This window comes from Microtus ochrogaster, chromosome 10, assembly GCF_000317375.1.
Source record: "Microtus ochrogaster isolate Prairie Vole_2 chromosome 10, MicOch1.0, whole genome shotgun sequence".
Lineage (NCBI taxonomy): Eukaryota > Metazoa > Chordata > Mammalia > Rodentia > Cricetidae > Microtus > Microtus ochrogaster.
In genome coordinates, this window is record NC_022016.1 from 50821589 (window position 1) to 50826653 (window position 5065).

A 5065-nucleotide genomic window follows, 5' to 3' on the forward strand; every position below is an offset into this window, starting at 1 on the left:
AAGAAGGGAGTTTGGAAGTTCTTGTATACTGTTACTGATTGTCTGCCCATGTTCTGCCTGGAAAACCATGATTGTTTATGGAAAGTGTCTTTAATAAAGCTGGATACAGTTTGGCTTGGAAATGCTGCCTCTGGTCTTTTCCTCCACATTGGGGAACCTGGCTGCCAGTTCTCTTGGTTTGACTGGATGGTCATGGATCCAGTCAGTCTCGCAAACACACAGTGGGAATTGGTAGCGGGTATTTATGCTTCCCAGAATAGACCAGATTGTTAGTGGGTGCAGGGAAATGGTTCTTGAAGGGTGTGGCAATCCTTTATGCAGAGCTGGGCATCCCTCTGAGCATTGACCCTCTGCTGTCTTTGGGCAGTGCTGTGTTTGCCAGTGAGTCAGATGGTCTACCACTGTGCTAACCTGCAACAATGTTAACAGACTGGCTAATCAGAAGGTGAAGACACAGATCTGTGGTGTGGTGCACGCCTTTAATTGGAAAGCAGGCAGGAGTTCAAGGCCAGTCTGGTCTACAAGAGCTAGTTCCAGGGCAGCCAGGACTATGACACAGAAGCCCTGTCTGGATAAAACAAAAAAATGTGTGATTTGTGGCTGTAATTTGAACTTGTTTCACAGAGTTTCGTGTGGCTCAAATTGGAGGGAAATTAATTGGGAGACAACAGAAACTGCCTCGTTCCCTTCTGTCAAAGGTTGAGATGACACTTGAAGCTTCGGGGTGGGTGTTCTGAGGCAACTGGTTCCAGGTGTGTTGAACTCCTTTCTGGGCAAAGAAACTAGTTAAATTTGACAACACTGAGCAATGAAATGAATCTTAGACCTCTATCTGAAGGCCACTTGTTTTCTTCTGGTAGAACAGTTCTAGGGGTTCTGTGACCAATCTGGAGTTGAAGCAAATCTTGAAGCTGTAGTTGGGTTACCAGTGTTCCCATTGTGTACTTTGCTTACCTGGAGATGGCATGTAGCTCTAACATGTGCTGTGTTAGTCATTGGGTTAGTTATAAAGAGACATCACCTCGTGTCATAGCTGGATAGCTGGGTGGAAGTGTTTTTCTGTTCTGGACTTGTGTTGCCAAATAATTCGGATATGTATTCTGAGCTTCACCTTTGATTTTTTTTTTTCTTTTGGTTTTTCGAGACAGGGTTTCTCTGGTTTTGGAGCCTGTCCTGGAACTAGCTCTTGTAGACCAGGCTGGTCTCGAACTCACAGAGATCCGCCTGCCTCTGCCTCCCGAGTGCTGGGATTAAAGGCGTGCGCCACCACCGCCCAGCTTGGCTTCTTTTCTTTTTTTGAGATGATTTCTCTGTAGCTTTGGTGCTTGTTCTGGAACTAGCTCTTGTAGACCAGGCTGGCCTTGAACTCACAGATCCTCCTGTCCTCGTCTCCCAAGGGCTGGGATTAAAGGCGTGTGCCACCACCACCTGGCCACCTTTGATTTTTATTCCTATAGATTGGTCTATTTGAATAGACCTGGTCTGTCTGCCCTGTGTGAATTAAAGCCTGAATGTAGCCATGTGCTACCTGGCTATATTTTATACTTGGGCCTGAGTACTTATTTAGTCAGGATCAGGAGTTCAGAGCATGAGTTCAAGACCATACTTGGCCACATGAAAACCATTTCAACAGCAAAAGGTGGGCCCCTAGAGGACTGGAGATACTGCTTGGTGCTTAAGAGTGCTTAGTCTCTCAGGGTGCAGGTTTGGTGGTCAGCACACACATGACATGCTAACACTTGGCACTTTTTTTTTTTTACTTTTATCTGCATTTATTTCATGTTGAATTTATTCCCGTGCCGTAAGTTTTTGTTTCTTCAGTTTCTTCTGGGATATCTTTTTCTTATGTGCAACCTCCTCTTCTGGCTTTGGAACAATCTGTTCCTTTTCGGTGAGGATCATCTCGATGTGGCAGGGGGAGCTCATGTATGGGTTAATCCGGCCATGAGCTCTGTAAGTTCGTCAGCGCATCTTAGGTGCTTTGTTCACCTGGATGTGCTCAATGACCAGAGAGTCCACATCTAAACCCTTCAGCATTGCTCTCTGCATTTTTCAGCATGTGCAGCAAAAATTCTGCACTCTTTTTTGGCCACCGACCCAGTGTCCAGCCCCACTGTTTGGCCTGGGCGCACCTACCAACTCCACCATTGTACCATCGGAATGGCACACACTGCTTCTTCAAAGTGACATCTTTCAGATACTTGGTGGCTTTTTGGATATGCATACCTTGATGGCCTGGGCCGTTTCCCGGCTGTTCTTAAAGTGAACCCGAAGGTTTGATCCTCTCGATTTGCATGATTTTGTGGGGCTTTCTGGGTCAAGAGAGTAGCGAACCATCTTCACGGGTCACCTCTGGCCGCTTACAGGAAGAGCAACACTTGGCACTTTTAACTCCAGGGAATCCAATATCCTCTCCTGGTCTCCATGGACACCAGGCACACACATAACCTTCTTTTTTTTTTTTTTTTTTTTTTTTTTTTGACAGGGTTTCTCTGTGGCTTTGGAGCCTGCCCTGGAACTCGCTCTGTAGACCAGGCTGGTCTCGAACTCACAGAGATCCACCTGCCTCTGCCTCCCGAGTGCTGGGATTAAAGGCGTGCGCCACCATCGCCCTGCTCACACATAACCTTCTAATACCTGGCACTTTTAATAAAAGTAGACCCTTCCCAACTCAAAGCCTGCCATAACTATGTAACTAATCTCAGCTCTCTCTTTTTAAAATTTACCTTTTTAAAAAAAAATTTCTTCCCTTTTTTTTAGTTTTTTTCATGTACATTGGTTTGCTTGTAAGGGGGTGTTGGATCCCTTGGAATTGCAGTTAGAGACAGATGTGAACTGCCATGTGGGTGTAGGGAATTGAACCCAGGTCTTCTGGAAGAGCAGCCAGTGCTCTTAACCACTGATAACCTCTCCAGCCCCCATAGTTGTTTGTTTGTTTGTTTTTTACATGCATTAGCATTTGCCATGAGTTTCAGGCCCACTAGAACTGGAGTAACAGTTATGAGCTGCCATGTGGATGCTGGGGATTAAACCTGGGTCCTCTGGAAAAACAAGTCAGTGCCCTTAACTACTCAGCCATCTCTCTGCCCCACCCTACTCCCATCTCAGCTCTTAGGTTGTTTTTTGGGGGTTTTGTTCTGTTTTGTTTGAGACAGTTTCTCTGTGTAGCCCTAGTTGTCCTGGAACTGAACTCTGTAGACCAGGCTGGCCTCGAACTCTGCCTCCTGAAGGCTGGGCTTAAAGGTGTGCACCCCCACCACCTGGCCCAGTCTCAGTTCTTAAAAAGGAAGGATGTATACCCAGTTTTTCCATAGACCTCATATTGCCCAGCTGGCCTGAGTCTTCCGTTGATATAACATACTCAGCCATGCCCAGAGGCAGGATTTTAGGGTTCCTTCCTCAAAAAAAACCTTTCCAGGAAACTTCTTGCCAGCCTGGGTTCCTTAAGAACAAGTGGTTGACCCACTTCAGCTGAATCTCAAGAGTAGTAGAACCACACACTGATGAAACGCAGTCACTAGAACTGAAGCAGTGGTTCTCAACCTATGGGTTGCAACCCCTTTCAAGGGGGAACATACAGGAGTTGCCTAAGCCGATCAGAAAACATTTCCATTACGATTCATAACAGCAAAATTATGTGTAGTTGGAGGCTGCTTGTTCATTTCCTGGCCGCCCAGACTCCTGAAATAATCACACAGAAACCGCATTATTTGCAATACTTTTTGATCAATAGCTTAAGCATATTTCTGGCTAACTCATAAACTAACCCATCTCCATTAATCTGTGTATTGCCATGTGGCTGTGGTTTACTGGGTAAAGTTCCATCTGGCGTCTGTCTCCAGTCTCCTGATTCTGCCACCTTTCTCCCAGCATCCAGTTTAATTTTCCCCACCTAACTAAGTTCTGCCCTATCAGCAGGCCAAGGCAGTTTCTTTATTCACCAATGATACTCCCAGCATACAGAGGGGAATCTCACATCAGTTACGAAGTAGCAATGAAATAACTTTATGGTTGCGGTTACCACATCATGAATTGTACTAAAGAAAGGGCGAGAATTAAGAAGGGGGAGAACCCCAGGAATAGAGGATCATGAGATGGAAGAGCTGTTGAGTGTGACTTCACTGTGTCCTGTGACCTCTCGACCTGGCCTCATCTGATTTGTTGGACCATGGGGCACTGCTGAGTGAAACCTTTCCCCTTCTTGAGAGATAAATATAAAATTGACAGTCATTGCCAAGGAGTGGTGACACATGCCTTTAATCCCAGTGCTCAGAAGGCAAAGGCAGGAGAATCTCTGAGTTTGAGGCCAGCCTGGCTTTTACAGAGCAAGTTCCAGGACTCAGAGAAACTGTGTCTTGAAAAACAAAACAAAGTTTACAGCCTTAAATCATGAGGTTCCGTGTGTGGTTTGTGTGGCTGGATGGTGATCACTACTGCCTAATTCCAGAGTGCTTCCTTCATCCCTTTCCATCCCCTCATTGGCAGTTAACACCCTATTCATACCTCCCTGAACCCGGCAATCGCCTGTTCTCAACAATTCTTTCAATATAATAAGAGTCTGTGCTCTTTTGAAATGTCACATTGCTTCCGAGATCCATTCATCCTTTTTTGTTTGTTTTGGGTTGTTCCCCGCCCACCCCCCAGACAAGGTTTCTCTGTAACTTTGGAACCTGTCCTGGAACTCCCTAGGTAGACCAAGCTGGCCTCAAACTCTGCCTGCCTCTGTCTCCCCAGTGCTGGGATTAACGACATGAGCCATCACCACCGGCAAGATCCATTCATTTTATAGAATCACTCCAGCAGTCTTCCTGACAGGATGCCACATTTTAATAGATACTTGGGTTTCCACTTTGGGCTATTTTAAGAGTTGTGTCAGCACTGTGTGGACATGTTAGCAATTCATTCAGGCATAATCCTAGGAATGAAGTTTCTGTACTGCATGGTAACTCAATTTTCTGTAGACTTGCCAGGTTCCTAAAAGGAACCACACCATTTAATGTTTGCACTAGTGACCTCTAAAGGGTCCAGTCTTTACATTCTCTCTCTCTCTCTCTCTCTCTCTCTC

General features: G+C 45.8%; 1 pseudogene; it reads right to left on the reverse strand.

Moving 5' to 3' along the window:
- Positions 1-1759: 1759 nt before the first annotated feature.
- On the reverse strand, positions 1760-2355 carry LOC102001828 (annotated as a pseudogene).
- Positions 2356-5065: the final 2710 nt, after the last annotated feature.